The sequence below is a fragment of the Triticum urartu genome, chromosome 2, assembly GCF_003073215.2.
Source record: "Triticum urartu cultivar G1812 chromosome 2, Tu2.1, whole genome shotgun sequence".
In the NCBI taxonomy this organism is placed as follows: domain Eukaryota; kingdom Viridiplantae; phylum Streptophyta; class Magnoliopsida; order Poales; family Poaceae; genus Triticum; species Triticum urartu.
The window spans coordinates 254,226,567-254,247,717 of record NC_053023.1 but is presented as its reverse complement, the minus strand read 5'-3'; positions in this window follow the sequence as shown (position 1 = coordinate 254,247,717).

Below are 21,151 nucleotides of genomic sequence, written 5' to 3'. Positions count from 1 at the left end.
TGTTTGTTGATAAACATTGAGAAGGTTCCTCCAACTCAATCCCAATAGGCAGTATTAATAACCCAACAAATTAATTTAGAGTGTTGAGATCAGAATAATAATTCAAGAACCAGATACGCAAGATGTCCATAACCGGGGACACGACTAACCATGATTAGTTTGTACACTCTACAGAGGTTTGCACACTTTTCCCCACAAGACTCGATCTCCTACGTTGGATTTCTCACACTACATGGTGTTTGAGAAATGGATGACCGAGACACAGTCTTTCAGAAGCATTAACTCTTTACTCTAGGTAGACAGTACCAACCTACATCCCCTACATCTGCTAGCCTACCACTGAAAGAGGTCACACAACATACTCAACTATGCCAGAGCCCATAATGGCTTGTGGCTACACACGGAAGTTTCCATCATGAATAATCTTATGATCCCTTTGAGCCTGGGTGGCGAACAGTAGGATGATCACACGAGTACTCCGAGATATCCTTGGACAACACTGGATTCTCTAGGTGCCCGCAACCAATCCAACCAGATGTGTATTTAAGTAGCCACCTTACATTAACCATTAATTAAAAATCTCACATTTGTCATGGATGCACTCAAACCCACTCCACGTCTACGAGCATAGCATAGCAATATAATTATAACGAAGACGTAACTCCCAGGGTTCGATAATAAAAGGGTAATAGGTTCTACCTCATCATCTATTTCCCAAACCCACATGTTAAGAGATCCTACTCATGCAATGTTGGAGGGTTGTAACTAATGCATAAAAACTGGGTATAAAGGAACATGATCAAAGTGTTACTTGCCTTGCTGACGATCTGCAAACCCTAGAGACTCGTAGTAGCACGCTTCGCACTGCGGAAACTCTATCGCCAACAAACAGTAGCATACATAAGAAATCAAGAAATGATGAAAGGGTAAAACGCAAATATGAAAGTCCAAACTGAAAATTCAATTGAAGAGCTTCGAAATGCAAAAAGAATAAATCGAATCGGAGCTACGGAACTGAAACTACGATCAAAAGAACTTCGAATTCAAATCTGCTTGAAACCAAATTTTAAATTGTCAAAACCATGTTCAAGTTGATTAACTGGAAAGAGGCCTTCGAGACGAAGATTTAGGCATTGGTTTCACTGGATTTGGCCGAATGGTTGAAAAGTTGCGAGGGTTTGAAGATCAAGGGCTAATCTTCGATAAAAGTAATCGCGGATAGGTCCCTGGTGAAAATAAAACAGAAAAAGAAAGATCTATCGGACAAACGTCCGCTAACAGAGGCAAACGAACGAATTCGTTCGTTATTAGATCTAAACGAATGAACGTTCACTGAATTGATCTAAATCGAGAAAAACCGATCGAACCGGTGGAAAACCGAGAAAAACCGGCTATATGAAAAAACCGATCTAGATCTAGGGTTTATCGAAATAAACCGACGGAAACCGGAAATAAACCGGTCAGCGGCGGTGCGGATCTGAATGGCGGGGAAGGCAGCTGGCGGCGGTGGCTGGCGGCGCGGCGTTGAGCGGCAGCTACGACGGGTGGGCGGCGGAGCGGCGTGGTGGCGGCCGCTGTAGCTTGAGGCGGCGGCGGCAAGCGGCACTGGTGGCGGCAGGGTGAGAGGCGACGGTGTGAGGGGGAGGGTCAGCTTTTAAAGGCCTTGGGGTGGGCGGCTCCGACTTGCGGCCGAAGTCGGGCGGCGGCGGCAGAACGCTGGACTCCCTGGAGTCCATACCGCTCATGACGACGGAGGCGGCAGTGGTGCTGGGCTTCGCCCTGCTCGGCTGGGCCATTGGCCAGTCGGGCGAAACGTTTTTTTAATAAATTCCGCTGAAGAAAAATCCTAAATAAATATATATAAAAATTCTAAAAATGCCAAAAACAATTTTCACCGTCTAAATAAAATATTTAGAACAAAGTGAACATTTTTCTGGCCTAAATGCAATTTTGAAAAATGCATATTTTTTTTCTAATTCAAATAAAACAGTAGAAAAATCCAAATAAAAATATTTATTTCATTTTAACATTTTCCTCCAATATTTCCTTTATTCTGGAGAAGTCCTTTATCTCCTCTCTTTTAATTTTCTAGTGAAAATATTTCGGAGGGAAAATATTAAAACAAAAGTGATCCTCTTTTCAAATTTGAGAAAAAAATTCAAATATGAAAATAGTGAAAGCCCCAACTTTCTCCATGGGTCCTTGAGTTGCTTAGGATTTCTAGGATCGCAAACGAGATGCAAATAAAATATGATATGCATATGATGGCCTACGTATATCATTACAAATTGAAAATTTGGGATGTTACAAACCTACCCCCCTTAAGATGAATCTCGCCCTCAAGATTCGGGTTGGCTAGAAAATAGGTGTGGGTGGTCTTTCCGTAGGTCTTCCTCTCATTCCCAGGTGGCTTCATCCTCGGTATGGTGGCTCCATTGAACTTTGTAAAACTTGATAACCTTGCTGCGAGTAACTCGGCTGGCAAACTCAAGAATCTTGACGGGTTTCTCCTCGTAGGTCAAATCACTATCCAACTGAATTGCTTCTAGAGGCACTGTGTCTCATAGAAGAATATCGGCCATCTCTGCATGACACTTCTTCAACTGGGAAACGTGAAACACATCATGAACTCCTGATAGTCCTTCGGGTAACTCCAACTTGTAGGGAACTTCTCCCATACGTTCCAAAACTCTGTATGGTGCTACAAATCTCGGGGCTAACTTTCCCTTGACTCCAAAACGTTTAACTCCTCGGAGAGGTGACACACGGAGATATGCCCTGTCTCTGATTTCATAGGCAACCTCCTTGCGTTTTGAATCTGCATAACTCTTCTGCCTGGACTGAGCTACCTTTAGTCTGTTGTGAATCAACTTAACCTTCTCTTCGGATTCTTGGATCAAATCCAGTCCAAACAACTAACGGTCTCCAACTTCATCCCACATTAACGGTGTCCTGCACCTTCTTCCATAAAAGGCTTCGAAAGGTGCCATCTTCAAACTGGCTTGATAGCTGTTGTTATATGAGAACTCCGCGTAAGGCAAATTATCATCCCAACTAGATCCATAATCTAGCGCAGAAGCTCTCAACCTGTCCTCTAGAATCAGGTTGACTCTATCTGTCTGTCCATTTGTCTGCGGATGAAAGGCTATACTGAACTCTAGCCTGGTACCCAATGTCTGGTGCAGCTGATGCCAAAACTTCAAAGTAAACTGAGTCCCTCTGTATGATATGATGGTCCTCGGAACTCCATGTAGACATACGATCCTGGTCATATATATCTTGGCCAACGTCGCACTTGTATAGGTGGTCATCACTGGGATAAAGTGGGCCACCTTGGTCAAATGATCCACTACTACCCAGATAGAATCATATCCCGATCGGGTCCTGGGTAGTCCGGTGATGAAATCCATGCCAAGCCTATCCCACTTCCATTTGGGTATCGGCATAGGCTGCAGTAATCCTGCTGGCTTCTGATGTTCTGCCTTCACTCTCTGACATACATCACATACTGCTACATACTCGGCAATATCCTTCTTCATACCCGTCCACCAGAAACGCTCCTTCAAATCCAAATACATCTTGGTGTTTCTCGGGTGTATCGAGTATGGCGAGTCATGGGCCTCCTGACGTATTAACTTCCTGATCTCCGCATTATTGGTGCATATACATGGTCCTCAAACCATAAAGTGTCGTGCTCATCCTCACGAAAACCTTTGGCTTTTCCTTTGCTCATTTTCTCCTTTATCTCAGCAATCTCCTTATCATCCTTCCGAGCTTCTAGAAATCTTCCCCAATAATGTTGACTGAACCTCCATTGCTGCATAAAAACCTCGTGGTACTATCTCCAAACAAAGCTCCTTGAGACCATCAACTAACTCCAGCGGAAATCCTCCGCTTACGAGTGTATTGGCATAACCCTTCCGGCTCAAAGCATCTGCTACGACATTGGCCTTTCCTAGATGATAGTGTAGCTTCATATCATAATCCTTTATAAGCTCCAACCATCTCCTTTGTTTGAGATTCAGCTCCTTCTGTGTGAAAATGTACTTCAAACTCTTGTGATCCGTGTACGCATCACAACGGTTTCCAATAAGAAAATATCTCCTTGTTTTGAGTGCATGGACTACAGCTGCTAACTACAAGTCATAAGTGGCATAATTCAATTCATGCGGTCGAAGCTGTCGTGAGGCATAGGAAACCACACTTCTGTCTTGCATAAGTACACCTCCAAGTCCTAAGTGAGAAGCATCGCAATACACTTGGAAATCCTTGCGTATATCTGGCAAAATTAGCACTGGGGCTATAACCAAACGTTTCATCAACTCCTGAAAACTTGCCTCACATTCATCTGTCCATTTGAACTTAGTGCCCTTCTTCAACAAGTCCGTCATGGGCTTCGCAATCTTGGAGAAATTCTCAATGAATCTCCGGTAGTATCGCATGAGTCCAAGAAAGCTGCGGATCTCCCCTACCGAGGTGGGTGCTAGCCAATCAGTGACTGACTGAACCTTGGTAGGGTCTACTGCTATACCCTCTGCTGATATAACATGTCCAAGAAATCCAGCTTCTTTCAACCAAAACTCACATTTGAAGCTGATGTTCCCTGAGTTTCTCGAGAACTAAACGTAAATGTTCCTTGTGTTCCTCTTCATTCTTCGAGTATACCAAAATATCATCAATGAACACCACAACAAACTTATCCAAGAACTCCATGAACACCTTATTCATCATACTCATGAAATATGCAAGGGCATTTGTCAATCCAAATGACATAACCATGTACTCATATAGCCCGTACCTTGTGGTGAAACTTGTCTTGGGTATATCCTTTTCTCGGATCTTCAGCTGGTGGTATCCTGATTGCAGGGAGATCTTGGAAAATACTTTAGCTCCTTGCAGCTAGTCAAACAGATCATTGATCATCGGTAGTGGGTATTTGTTTTTGATCGTCCCTTCATTCAACGGACGATAATCAACAACCATTATCAACGATCCATCCTTCTTCTCAACTAATAGCACTGGGGCTCCCCATGGTGACGAACTTTGTCGAATGTAACATTTCTCGAATAACTCCTTAATCTGCTTCTTAATCTCCTCCAGATCATTTGCGGGCATCCGGTATGGTCTATTCGATATTGGTCTGGTGCCTGGCAAAAACTCTATCAAAAACACAATGTGTCAATCCAACGGCATGCCGGGTATTTCCTCTGGAAATACATCTGGGTAATCCTTCACTACAGGCACTTCCTCCTAAACAAGTCCTAAGAGGGAATTTACTTGGGCTCTCCTTGGCGCATGCTTGGATACATACTTAATCCTTTTTCCCTCCGGGGTGGTGAGCAGAATTGACTTACTAGCATAGTTAATGTTTCCCCCATACTTCGATAGCCAATCCGTGCCTAGTATTATATCCAATCCTTGTGACTCCAAAATTACTAGGACAGAGGGGAAAGCATGGCTACCAATGGTTAAGGGAAACCGATCACACCATCGGCTGGCCATATACTCTGCTCCTGGCGAGCTTACTAGCATGGGTGTCCTAAGGGCTAAGGTGGGTAACTTAAACTTTTCCACAAATCCCCTTGATATGTATGAATGTGATGCACTAGTATAAAAGAGAACGACTACTGTAAATGACTTAACCAAAAACTTACCAATAACTGCATCTTGCAACTCATCAACCTCCTCCACGTTAACGTGGTTCACCTGTCCCCTGTTGAAAGGGTTGGGCTTCTTCCCAGAGCTTCAGTTGCCATTTCCATTCTTGGCTTCAGAACACTCGGTGTCATAGTGTCCAATCTTCCCGCACTTGAAACAAGTAATGTGACTTAGATCCTTCTTGGCGGGCGTTGTTGGGTTGGAATGGTTCTGGCTACTGCTTTCTCCATTCACATTTCCATTTTGGGGGCCACTGTGGTTTTGTGAACTTCCTCCATTGTGAGTATGGCCTCCATGGTTATGACTGTATCCTCCGGAGTTAGGGGTAAAGCGAGGCTTCTGCTAAGCTCCAGAATTGTACTTCCCCTGTCCATACTTCCGTTTGCGGCTCTTTATCTACTGTTGTTTGTTTTCAATCATCAGGGCCCAGTCTACCAACTCCTGGTAATTAGTGAATGTTGCCACCATCAACTGCATACTCATCTCATCATTCATCCCTTCCATAAACTTGTCCTACTTCGCGGCATCTGTGGGCACATCATCTAGGGCATAACGGGCTAACTTTCTAAAGTCATCCACGTACTGCGCTACAGTACGGTTTCCCTGGCGTAAGTCGCGAAACTCACGCTTCTTCATATTCATTGCTCTTGTAGAGACATGGGCTGTGCGGAATGCTTGCTGAAACTGATCCCATGTGACATTAGCTATGGGAAAAGTGGTGGTGTAATTCTCCCACCATGAGGCTGCGGGTCCATCCAGTTGGTGTGCGGCAAAGCGCACCTTCTCCGCATCTATGCAACTTGCGGTGGTCAACTCCCTTCCGATCCTACGTAGCCAGTCATCAACAACAATCGGCTCGGTGCTACTGGAAAACACCGGCGGATTGAACCTCATAAAACGGGCTAGGTTGTCCACCGGAGGTGGTGGCGGTGGGTTGTTGTTATTGTTGTTGTTGTTGTGGTTGCCTTGGTTCTGGACTAGTAGCTGCATCAAGGCATTCTGCTAATGGATCAATTGAGTGTGCTCCGGTGGGGGAAGGCAAATTCGGGGTCACGTCTCGGAGGCATCTGATGGGTTTAAAGGGAAGAGATTAGAATAGAGTGAGGAATAGTGAGAAAGCACTACCCATATGCACATGAGACAAATGCATTCATATCGCACCACTCAATTTCAAACAAGGGCATACAATCGATCTAGCTACCGTTACAAAATACTCGGACTACTACTATATACATGGGGGTAATTCTACTGATAATATGGTGGTCATCTAGAATTTTTGATCAGTGGAAGACTCCATGATATCCGCTCCAGCTTCGTCTTCGTAATCATCATCACTACTGTCAGGGTCGCAGTTGGTGTCGTCGATGATGATGTAGTCCTCGGGATGGTCGTCATCTCCTCCTGGCGCGGGGTCTCCCATGAATACTCCTAGCTTCCTCGTCAAGTCGTCATTCTTTTCTACTAGTATTGTGATTTCCTCCTCATATCCATTGCGTGTAGACTTGAGTTACTCTTCAAGCTCCATGTTCCTTGTCATCACCTTCTTCAGATCTATCATGCTTGCGCACATTTGGTTCTCCTGGCGATGAATGTGCTAGTTTAATTCCTAGATGAAAGCTGCAATGGATCTGTCCCACCTAGTGCTGATCATCTCCCATTGCTCATCTCAGCGCCCACATATCTGGTAGATGGTGTCCTTGAGATCCTTGTGATAAACTTCACCGATGCGTCCCATGGGGATGTAGGCTGCCATGCTTTTTCCTAGACTCCAGGTTGGTGCATCAAAGGAAACCTTTATGGGCTCAGTAACTGGTGTGAATGTCCTTCCTGGAACTTGAACTCGAATCATCCAATGCTCCTCTTCTGGTAAAGTGGCGGTGTAGGTCCCGGTGAAGCTTGGTATTCCGATGTTCAGGTACCTAGTGACTTCCTTCAAGTGTCGACCAAAGGGTGTATCTTCAACCGGTTGTGCAAACTTGTTCCTTGGGTCCGCCATCTATAGAGTGGAAAATGGATAGGAGTCAGAAATGAGTAGAGAAGAGTGACCTATGGCTTATCTTAGTGGTCACGTCCTACAATCAGCGTGTGCTCTGATACCATCTTGTAGCGATCCGACCTCAAACGGCCACACTCTATGGATGAGTGTCATCCTCGATCGGTAATGCTGACACACATAGTACTTGAAGGCTTTATAATAGAATAGCAATCACACACTTATTACATCGAATATCTCAAAAGAGAACTTATAACACTAATATGGCTTAAGGCCACCTAAATATGATAACAGCGGAAGGCTTGGAAGATAAAGTGAGTCCATCAACTCCAATGGCATAGCTGAGTGCACGACAACGACCTATCCCACCTTACTCTTCATCTAAAAACTCTGCAACATAATACATTTCAGCCCGAAAACAGGTCAGCACATGGAATATGCTGGCAATATAACACTTAGAGCAAAAGAACAAGTAATAGCTACAACTATATGCATATTTGGGTGGTGGAGGCTCTACGGTTAATATGGTTTTGCGAAAAGCCAATTTTTTCCTACAACAAAGGAATATATTTTGTTTAACTATCATGGTAGTTGATAAACATTGAGAAGTTTCCTCCAACTCAATCCCAATTAAGCAGTATTAATAACCCAACAAATTAATTTAGAGTGTTGAGATCAGAATAATAATTCAAGAACCAGATACTCAAGATGTCCATAACTGGGGACACGGTTAACCATGATTAGTTTGTACACTCTGCAGAGGTTTGAGCACTTTTCCCCACAAGACTCGATCTCCTCCATTGGATTTCTCACAGTACATGGTGTTCGAGAAACGAATGAACGAGACACAGTCTTTCAGAAGCATTAACTCTTTACTCTGGGTAGATAGTACCAGCCTACATCCCCTACATCTGCTAGCCTACCACTGAAAGAGGTCACACAACATACTCAACTATGCCAGAGCCCATAATGGCTTATGGCTGCACATGGATGTTTCGAGCATGAATAATCTTATGATCCCTTTGAGCCTGGGGGGCAAACCATAGGATGATCACATGGGTACTCCAGGATATCCTAGGACAAAACTGGATTCTCCAGGTGCCCGCAACCAATCCACCCAAATGTTTATTTAAGTAGCCACCTTAAGTTAACCATTAATTAACAATCTCATATCTGTCATGGCTACACTCAAACCCAATCTACGTCTATGAGCATAGCATAGCAGTATAATCATAACATAGAAGTAACTCCCAGGGTTTGATAATAAAAGGGCAATAGGTTCTACCTCATCATCTACTTCCCAAACCCACATCTTAAGAGATCCTACTCATGCAATGTAGGAGGGTTGTAACCAATGCATAAAAACTAGGTATAAAGGAACATGATCAAAGTGTTACTTGCCTTGCTGACGATCTGCAAACCCTAGAGACTCGTAGTAGCATGCTTCGCACTCCGGAAACTCTATCGCCAACAAACAGTAGAATACATAAGCAATCAAGCAATGACCCAAGGGTAAAACTCAGATATGAAAGTCGAAACTGAAAATTCAACTGAAGAGGATCGAAATTCAGACAGAATCAATCGAATCAGAGCTACGAAACTGAAACTAGGATCAAAAGAACTTCGAATTCAAATCTGCCTGAAACCAAATTTTAAATTGTCAAAACCATGTTCAAATTTATTAACTTGAAAGGGGACTTCGAGACGACGATTTTGGCGTTGGTTTCACTGGATTTGGACGAACGGTTGAAAATTTGGGTGGGTTTGAAGATCAGGGGCTAATGTACGATAAAAGTAATCAAGGATAAGTCCCTGGCGAAAATAAACAGAAAAAGGAAAATCTATCGGACGAACATCCGCTAACATAGGCAAATGAACGAATTCGTTCGTTATTAGATCTAAACAAACGAACGTTCGCGGAATAGGTCTAAGCCGAGAAAAACGGATCGAACCGACGGAAAACCGAGAAAAACCGACTATATACCGATCTAGATCTAGGGTTTATCGAAATAAACCGACGGGAACCGGAAATAAACCGGTTGGCAGTGGCGCGGATCCGAACGGCGACGACGGCAGCGGGCGGCGGCGGCTAGCGGCGCGGCGTCGAGCGGCGGGTGGGCGGCGCGGCGGCAGCGGCGAGTGGCGCCGGTGGCGGCGCGGGACGACGGCTGCGGGTCGCGGGGAGAGATGCGACGGGGGGAAGGCCCGGCTTTTAACGGCCTTGGGAGGCGGCTCTGGCTTGCGGCCGAAGTCAGGCGGTGGCGGCGGAACGCCGGACTCCTCGGAGTTAGTGCCGCTGGGCTTCGGCCCGCTCGGCTAGGCCGTTGGCCCAGTCGGGCGAAACGTTTTTTTAATAAATTCCGCTGAAGAAAAATCCTAAATAAATCTATGTAAAAAATTCTAAAATTCCAAAACCAATTTTTACCTTCTAAATAAAATATTTAGAACAAAGTGAACAATTTTCTGGCCTAAATTGCAATTTTGAAAAAAACATATTTTTTCTATTTCAAATAAAATAGCAGAAAAATCCAAATAAAAATATTTATTTCATTTTAGCATTTTTCCTCCAATATTTCCTTTATTTTGGATAAGTCCTTTTATCTCCTCTATTTTATTTTTATAGTGGAAATATTTCGAAGGGAAAAATATTTAAATAAAAGTGATCCTCTTTTCAAATTTGAGAAAAAGTTCAAATATGAAAATAGTGAAACCCCCAACTCTCTCCGTGGGTCCTTGAATTGCTTATGATTTCTAGGAGCGCAAACGAGATGCAAATAAAATATGATATGCATATGATGACCTATGTATAACATTCCAAATTGAAAATTTGGGATGTTACATGTTCAATCATCATCGGTGAAAGATGGGGACGTGGACCGGCGTCGTGAGGGAAACTTCGACGGCCCACTACGGTGAGAGCGCAACCGCAGCCGCCATGCATGTGCTAACAAGATGCATGAGCGCGGTCGCAATCTGCGACCGGGCGGCCAGGGCAGCTCAAACGGCTACCGTTGCTTCTCAGGTGGCGGCATCAACATCTGCCTCGGGGATAGCAACTGGCGAGAGCGGCACATTAGTTGTCTGCTCCATAGCGGCGGCCTTAGCCCTGATGGAGGCTGCCCACGACCATGTCGAGGCCTCCCACGCCCATCTCCAGGTGGTCACCGCACAAATTGAACAAAGCTTCTCTGACAATGGTCGGCAACCCACGGCCGAAGAGTTGGCAATCGCTGAGAGCGTTCGAGCAGCAGTCCGCTCCTCCACCACATACCTTGCCACGATGGAGCCCGTCCGAGCCCAGATCGCAACCGCCCATGCCCAGCTTGTGGCGTCGTTTTCGAAAGAGATGGCGAACGCGGATGGCGAGATGCTTGTCAACTATGGTGTGATGGATGCCATGGAGCCCCTTCCCCAGGAGACCGTCGGGCGCGAGCTGGACATGGAGGCGGTGACGGAGATCGGCGAGCACCAGCCATAGTAGTACTCTTTGTTCTGTTTAGTTAAGAGCGACGGTCATTTGTTAGAGTAATGTTTAGGTGAGCTAGCTCTGTTTAATTGCTGAACTAGCTCGATTAAGAAGTGTGGGTGTGTTGTAGTCTCCTTTGCTGAACTAGCTCGAACAAAAAATTTGACGTTCAAACTCATCACACACAGGTTAAGCTATCTGAACTGTTTGTGATGTTCACATATCGTACACAGTTCTGAATAAGGGACCGTATTTGATGATACTTTGCGTGCTAGTTTTTTCGCTGAACCGATTCTAAATTTTTGGCTTCCGCGGAAATATCTACCTTCCCGCCCCCTCTCCCTTACTAAAAGCCACATTTCCCCTGTTTCCACCTTCCTTTTCAAGTTAAAACCTTCTCTCCTTTCTTGCAGCGCCGCCTCCTCGCCGGCGACCCTCCTTCACGCTGCTCAGCCTCATCTATCAAGGTCGGTAATCCACACCCGACTCTGTCCTCCTCCTCCTTCCACACCCCACATGCCCCGACCGCCGGCTCGACACATTCCACCCAAATCACCGACCCCTCCACCAAATAAGCGCCGCCCTAAGCCATGGTGCACGAAGTATAGCCAGAATCTCAAGGAGCATTTGGTAGCGGAGAAGCAAATCACGGCCGCATGCGCGGATGAGGTCGCGATGGCTGCCATTCGTGCCGACCCCCAGATCTTGGAGGAGAACCTTGCCATTTGCTAGCTACGCCGGTTAAGCATGCATGGTTTACCCATTGTGCGTGCTGCTCCTGCCTTTCGTTAACAAATTCTAGTGCATTGTGCTATCTAATTTTACCATGCAATTTGTTCCTCTAGTGTATATGTTCTATATGTCGTGCAGTGTGGTGCTCACTTATTAACTGCTTGGTTAATTAGCTGTCGTCTTCGGTTAACTATTTGGTTCAATTATGCAAATGTGATGTTCAATTCTTCAGGCTGCAATTTTGTATTGTCTTCCATGTGAGAAATAAATTGAATTTATCTTCACAAAATACATGAGAAATGAATACAAATGCTATATTTCCAAGTTTTCAAGCATGCTTGGTTTGGTTATACATTGTGCAATGTGATGCTCAGTTAATATTTGGTTCATTTGTTGTGGTGTTTAGTTGACAGTTTGGTTTAATTCTGCAATGCGATGTTCAATAGTTGTGGGTGCATTCTGTTATTGTATACCATGTGAGAAGTAAATTGAATTTGGTTGTACTAAATACATGAGAAAAAAATACAATCGCCATATTTCCAAGTTGTTCAGCATGCTTGGTTTGGTTAACTGTCTGATCTTCTATTAGGAGTATGTTATATTGTGCAATCTAGTGCTCAGTTAACATTTGGTTCATTTGTTGTGGTGTTTAGTTAACTGTTTCGTTCAATTCTGCAATGCGATGTTCAATTGTTGTGGGTGCATTCTATTATTGTATACCATGTGAGGAATAAACTGAATTTGGCTGTACTAAATACATGAGAAACAAATACAATTTCTATATTTCCAAGTTGTTAAGCATGCTTGTTTTGGTTAACTATCTGATCTTCTATTAGGAGCATGTTATACTGTGCAATGTGGCGCTCAGTTAATGTTTGGTTCATTTTTTGTGGTGTTTAGTTAAGTACTTGGTTCAATTCTGCAATGCGATGTCCAATTGTCGCGGGTAGAATTTTGTATTGTTGTGCATGTGAGGAATAAATCGTATTGGCTGCACTTAATACATGAGACATATACAAGTGCTATATTTCCTAGTTCTTCATCATGCTTGGTTTGTATAAATGGGTTTTCAATGTGGCTTGAATTAATTTGATGAATCTGCAATGTGCTTATTTTTCATCAACATATTTTACTGATAGCATGCGAACCCTTACTTAACCTGATGACTAACTACCTTATATGTGTTGCAGGGAAACAATGGGAAGAACTGAGGTTTACAATCGAGGTTAGAACGTGCATGGTCCGTTGTCTAATAGCACATTATTATGCAATTGCAAAACCATTATAATATTTAGGTTTTTAACAATTTGGTCTTGCACATGCATGTCCTGTTGTCAGAGGTTTTGACCCACTGTTCGACCCTTTTTGCATATGGGGAAATGAGTTATCCATGAACATCAATCAAGTCAAGAAACTCGGAAAGATTGTTTGGATAAAGAAATTAGCTACAAAAAACAACAAGATCTTTGTCTCCACAATGAAGAAGAGAACAGTTAATTACAAGATGGTACTAATTATTATACGTTGCCTTTTTTATTCCTTTGCCCCATTTCCAATATAGAGAAGATATTTATGCACACACTTGTTTTTAGGCCTTTCCAAAGAAGGTCACTAATGATTACCTCTCAAACCACCTCAATGGTCAGGAGGCGAGGAAGGTTTTCATACAACACCCATGGTTCAGTATTGAAGTGTTCCTGTAGAGGACGAAGGATGGACGGTCAATCATACACAGGCACTGGCCTAAAGTTGCAAAGACCTTTAACATGAATGAAGGCTCAATATTCGCCTTCTACTTCTGCAGTTTTATAGATGAGATGCATATTTCTATGTACCGTCTATGATGCTAATTTTGAAAGGTTCTAGATGTTGCATGTGAAACTTGGTGCTGGTGCAGTTGTGTAATGGGGTAGCTGAGTGGTGAAGCTATATCATGTTGTACTCTGATGTATTTCAATTATGAAATCCTGCTTCCTTAATATGGAAATGAAATATATTATGTGCTTAATTTCAATTTCAGTTAGATCAATAAATGGATTATTAATAATAGGGAAATTAGCCTGCTAATTGGGTTATTGCAAATGGTTATTCAGAAAACACAGTGGGCGATGACCTCAGGCAACGCACACAGTTTCTAGGAATAAACCGTGTTGGATCAATGAACAATCACACACGGCATTCTCTTCAAAACTGTTTGTGTTAGGCCACCTTGCGCAAATGTTGACCACATAAAAAGTGTGTGTGATGGACAACCTTTGCTACATAGTTTCTTCTACGCACCGTGTGTGATGCATTCCATTACGCAAACGATAAAATTGTTAATATCGTGTGCAATGACAACTCTATCACAAACTATTTAACGGGAACGTTTTCCTTGGAGCGACTGTGTGGGATGTATATATGAACGGAAACGTTTAGGGGGGACTGACTGTGTGGGATGTACTTATGACCCGAAACAATTTTGCCTGTATAATTGTATTTTTAGCACTACTATATGTATAACCGTATTTGATAGCTCGCCAATCACACACGACCTCATTTTGTCGAGCATGTGTGCCAGGAGGGCATATCCCCGACGGTTTCTGGGTCATGTGGGAAGGACCCCCCCTATCGCCCACACTCACTTGGCGACAGTTCCAAATGCCGTCGCGAAAAGGGGTTAAAAACCATTTGTATAGCACCTCGTTGTACCAGTGGATGCTCTATCCAGCTAGGCTACATGGCCGGTGGGTAGGGCCAAATCTCCTCGGCTGCTCCTCCCTCTGGCATCACCCCTCATTCTCATGGTCTCCAGCAGCTGCTCCGCTGTGGTTCGTCCAACGCACTACTCCGGCGGCCGCCGCACAACTATGATTGATGCCCCACTCCAGCAGAAGGCACCTCGCTCCCCCTCCCCTCCTCCTAGGCCGTGGCCTTGAGGTGCTGTTGAAGGATGAGCTCATCCAACAAGGTGAGGATCTCCAATGATATTTTGCTAAATTTTCATTCTCTATATGATGAATTGCTATGGGCTACTGCTGCTATATGATGCATTGCTATGAGCTGCTCCTGCTACTGTTATATGATGAATTGCTATGAGCTGTTGCTGCTGCTATATGATGAATTGCTATGAGCTGCTGCTATATGATGAGTTGATATAAGCTGCTCCTGCTGCTTCTATATGATAAATTGCTATGAGATGCTCTTGCTGCTGCTATATGATGAATTGCTATGAGCTACTGCAAGTATATGATGAATTACTAGATGGTGTTGTTGTATGATGAGTTACTATGAGTTGCGGTTGCTGCCATATGATGCTTTCAGGTGGTTCTGCTATATGATAATAACCGGCCACTTGGACCATCGAATTTTGATAAATAATGGTTCTTCATTTACATTTAGGTCATGCACTCTTCATTTAAATTAGGCAATGGGATCTCTATGGAATACATTGACCAAAGTAGATTGTGCCAAGTAGATGGTATCTATATGTTTGCATTTTGAAAAAATATTGATGGTTTATTTTCCTATCATATTAATTACTTGTGACGCCCCCGATTCAATCGTACACTAATCATACAAGCAAACGTGTACGATCAAGATCAGGGACTCACGGAAGATGTCACCACACAACTCTACAAATAAAAATAAGTCATACAAGCATCATATTATAAGCCAGGGGCCTCGAGGGCTTGAATACAAGAGCTCGATCATAGACGAGTCAGCGGAAGCAACAATATCTGAGTACAGACATAGTTAAACAAGTTTGCCTTAAGAAGGCTAGCACAAACTGGGATACAGATCGAAAGAGGCGCAGGCCTCCTGCCTGGGATCCTCCTAAACTACTCCTGGTCGTCGTCAGCGGGCTGCACGTAGTAGTAGGCACCTCCCGAGTAGTAGTAGTCGTCATCGACAGTGGCGTCTGGCTCCAGGGCTCCAATGCCTGGTCGCAGCAATCGAGTATAGAAAGGGGGAAAAGGGGGAGCAAAGCAACCGTGAGTACTCATCCAAAGTACTCGCAAGCAAGGAGCTACACTACATATGTATGCATTGGTATCAAATGGAAAAGGCTATCATATGTGGACTGAACTGCAGAATGCCGGAATAAGAGGGGGATAACTAGTCCTTTCGAAGACTACGCTTCTGGTAACCTCCATCTTGCAGCAGGAGAAGAGAGTAGATGGTAAGTTCACCAAGTAGCATCGCATAGCATAATCCTAACCGATGATCCTCCCCTCGTCGCCCTGTGAGAGAGCGATCACCGGTTGTATCTGGCACTTGGAAGGGTGTGTTTTATTAAGTATCATGTTCTAGTTGTCATAACATCAAGGTACAACTCCGGGTCGTCCTTTTACCGAGGGATATGGCTATTCGAATAGATCAACTTCCCTGCAGGGGTGCACCACATTTTCCAACACGCTCGATCCCCTTTGTCCGGACACACTTTTCTGGGTCATGCCCGGCCTCGGAAGATCAACACGTCGCAGCCCTACCTAGGCACAACAGAGAGGTCAGCACGCCGGTCTAAATCCTATGGCGCAGGGGTCTGGGCCCATCGCCCATTGCACACCTGCACGTTGCGTACGCGGCCGGTGAGCAGACCTAGCAACCTCCATTTCAAAGGAAGTTGCGTTACGCGGTCCAACCCGGTGCACGCCGGTCGGTCGCTGACGTCACGAAGGCTTCGGCTGATACCATGACGTCGAGTGCCCATAACTGTCCCCGCGTAGATGGTTAGTGCGTATAGCCCAGTAGCCAGACTCAGATCAAATACCAAGATCTCATTAAGAGTGTTATGTATCCGCGAACGCCGACCAGGGCCAGGCCCACCTCTCTCCTAGGTGGTCTCAACCTGCCCTGTCGCTCCGCCTCAAAGTAACAGTCGGGGGCCGTCGGGAACTCAGGCCCACCACTACCTGGATGGAGCCACCTGCCCCTTCAGCCCCCACATCAGAATCACTTGCGGGTACTCAATGAGCTAACCCGACTTTATTCAGTGATGAGTTGATATAAGATGCTCCTGCTGCTTCTATATGATGAATTGCTATGAGATGCTCTTGCTGCTGCTATATGATGAATTGCTATGAGCTGCTACAAGTATATGATGAATTACTAGATGGTGTTGTTGTATGATGAGTTACTATGAGTTGCGGTTGCTGCTATATGATGCTTTCAGGTGGTTCTGCTATATGATAATAACCAGCCACTTGGACCATCGAATTTTGATAAATAATGGTTCTTCATTTAAATTTAGGTCATGCGCTCTTCATTTAAATTAGGCAATGGGATCTCTATGGAAGACATTGACAAAAGTAGATTGTGCCAAGTAGATGGTATCTTTATGTTTGCATTTTGAACAAATATTGATGGTTTATTTTCCTATCATATTAATTACTGCACTGGGTTCAATTTGTGATGTTTGCAAGTCAAATTAATTTTCATATGGGCAGCAAAATGACAAAATATAATGCAATCTAGACTTTTCACGCATCATACCGAAGATAAGCTAAAAAGGCAGGCAATGAAAAGAACCGGTTGGCTTATTATCTGGAGCTTATATTCAAAGGTGCTTACTTTCTTAGGATAACTCAAAATAACTGTCCCTAAGATACTTGGCCAACAACACTAACATACAAATAACATGTAACGATGATTGCAATGGAGGCCCAGTTCTTTTGCCAGATTCTCCCAGAATCTGACCCCTACCCAGATTCTCCCAGAATCTTTGAGCCCCATCTATAATACCTAAATAGTTCATCACCACTATCCTATTTCTCTTGACATGCAGCCTATCCACATCATCAGCCCTCTACCACCAATTATCTTGACATGTAGGCCTCCACGTCACTACACCATGTCAGCAATTTTTCTTAGACTCGTTTAGTTTATAGGGATGGTGCATCAACCTATTAGCTTGAGGCTTTAAATGCGTGATAGAGCTCTAACCCTTCCCCTTCATCTCCACTTTATGGAATTATTAGCTACTGAACGCAACAACCACTATTTCTATCCTTCTCTAATATATGTTCCACTCTTGTTTTCAACTCACTCATGCAACACACCCATCCTTGAACATGGTCCCTCCTCTTCGCTGTCGCCCCCTCCAAATTCCACTCTGATCATGAGGTGATCAATACCACCGTGCGTCCATGCGCAAGTCTCGCACACACAACAAGGATTAAGATGGGACGACAATCACGAGGGTGATGATGATGATGCAAACAGAACCTAGGATGGCCCCTCGTGAGTGGGAGAAGGCAGCCTGCCCATGGCATACTGCATGCGACGGATCTCGCCCACCGCCCCGCCATGATGACCACGACCGAGGCGTCACCCTCACCACCGCATCCAGCGTTGATATTATCGCATGTTTGATTCCCACCTCTGTGCCCCAGGCACCCACACAGGTTTGTCTTCCTCCCCTCTCAATCCTCTTCCCTCCAATTATTGGGATGTATATATTTGCAATCAAGCATTCTGCACGTGTTTGACAAAATGTCCAACTTAAAATAGGTTTGCCTTTCATATTGCATCTCAAGACAGTATATTTGATATGAATGTTACTAGACCAACAATAATTTGTGTTCTTCTTCGGCACAACCTGATCATATAATAAGTCATGTTAGAGTGGCGTGCCTTCATGGTTTGTCCTCACTCCATGCGCAACAGGGAATCACGACTACTGTTGTCTTCCTCTGCGTGCAAAATCATGATTTAGTCTTGGCACTTATGCTTTTCCCTCAAAATAAAGGTACACCTGTGATCAGCGCAAAACTAAGGAAAGTCGTCGTCACAATCAGATAACCACCAGCAGGTCAATGCTCCCATCATTCTCTCCTTTCAGCCATGCCAAACATTATAGTTGATCATCCAATGGAAAAAGGTACTGGTGCAATCTTAAATAAGAATGGAAATCAAGCCATGGTAAAGAGTGAGTATTTACTTTATTTTCTATTTAAATACAATAAATTATATTCATTGATCTTTTTGTTTTATTTGCAAGGAGCAACACATCAAAATTTGGTTCAATAGCAGAGCGAGATTATGGGAGAATTCCAAAGGATTCCAAAAGTTATGGGTTCCTTACAAGTTATAATTACTTGTTGATGGTACGCTTCATTTGCTCTTGAGTTTCAACTGCTATATTCAGTCAGCCGTGCATGCTTAAATGGTCTATACTTCTTACCGTCAAATATTTATAGGCAAAAGATGATCTTTGAATCACCAGAATATTGTAAAGGGATGATACAACAGGTCCGGTCCAGAAATTATTGAGCTTTTGTCATAGAACATATGGAACAACAATAAGATATTTCAGAACATTGTAACTTCTTTATAGAGCACAAGTTCTAGAACTTTAGCTCGCAGTAAAATGTAGATTATCTTTAATAGAACATGGATCTGAATGTCGAAGGAAAATGGCGAGATGCAAAACGTAGTTTATTCAGTTTGCATATTTTAGAACCAAGTTAGAGTGCTGCAGTGTTGCATTTATACGACACTAAGATTACGTCCACGAAGGTTCGACGCCTCTGCTATTTAGAGGATCTGCACACACAAAGTCAACCCCTTGTGGTTTTGAGCCATGGTTAGAGCATTGTTGTTTCAACGTTTACGTTTTCCTCACTCTGATTACGGTTTGTGCTTAATGTGCAACTAGGCAAATGTGTATTATATGGAAAAAATTGAAGTGTCTTTTCTCATTCCCATTCAAATTGGCATCTGATATGTCTCCAACGTATCTATAATTTATGAAGTATTCATGCTATTATATTATCATTCTTGGATGTTTTACAATCATTTTATAGCAACTTTATATCATTTTTGGGACTAACCTATTGACCCAGTGCCCAGTGCCAGTTGCTGTTTTTAGCTTGTTTTTTACACCACGGGAAATCAATATCAAACATAGTCCAAACACCGTAAAACTTTTTGGAGAATTTTTATGGACCAGAACATGAAGGATGGGCCATAGCAGCACGTGGGGGGTGCCCCGAGGGGGCACAACCCACCAGGTGCGCCCAGGCGGGTTGTGCCCACCTCAGTGGCCTCCCGCACCCCCTCTTTACCCAATAAATTCCCAAAACTTCCAGAAACCTTTGGGGTTAACCTATATCATTAGTTCCACCACCGCAAGGCTCTGTAGCCACCAAAAACCAATCTAGAGCCCGTTCTCGCACCCTACCGGAGGGGGGAATCATCTCCGATGGTCATCTTCATCATCCCGGCAGCCACCACGATGATGAGGGAGTAGTCCACCCTCGGGGCTGAGGGTTTGTACCAGTAGCTATGTGTTTAATCTTTCTCTCTCTCTGTCGTGTTCTTGAGATGTCATGATCTTGATGTATAGATGGCTTTGTTAATACAGTCGGATCATATGGTGTTTTTCCCTCTCTATATTGTTGTGATGAATTGAGTTTTTCCCTTTGAGATTTCATTGTTATCAGATTGAATACTTTTATGGATTTGAGAAACTTCCGTGTGCAGCCACAAGCTATTATGGGCTCTAGCATAGTTCACTAAGTCATGCGAACTCTTACAGTGGTAGACTAGCAGATGTAGGGGATGTAGGTGGTACGGTCTAACCGATCGTAAGGTGCTAGCACTTTTGAAAGACTATGTCTCGGTCATCTGTCTTCTCAAACACCCTGTAGTGCGAGAAACCCAATGGAGGCGATCGAGTCTTGTGGGGAAAAGTGCGCAAACCTCTGTAGAGTGTAATAAACTAATCATGGTTAGTCCTGTCCCCGGTTATGGACATCTTGAGTACCTGAATTATCATGTGAATCTCAACATGTTACTCTAAATTAATTTTGTTGGGTTATGTTTAATGATGATGCTTAATTGGGATTGAGAATGCTGTCAACCATTCTCAATGTTTAACAACTACCATGATAGTTAAATAAATTTTATTCCTTTGAAGTAGGGAAAAATTGGCTTTACACAAAACTATAACCATAGAGCTTTCCACCAGCCAAATATGCATATAGTATAGTTGTTTCATTCCATTATTCTCTATGTGTTACATTGCCAGCATATTCCATGTGCTGGCCCGTTTTGGGCTGCAACGTTAATGTTGCAGACTTTTCAGACGATGATTAAAGAGTTTTAGGTCGTGGTTCTATACTCAGTGATGCCGTTGGAGTTGATGGACTCACTTATCTTCCAAGCCTTCCGCTGTTATAGTTATTAGATGGCCTTAAGCCATATTTATTGTAATAAGTTCTCTTTTGAGACACTCGATGTAATAAGTGTGTGATTGCTACTCTGCTATAAATCCTCCAAGTACTGTGTGGTGTCAGCATTACCGATCCAGGGATGAC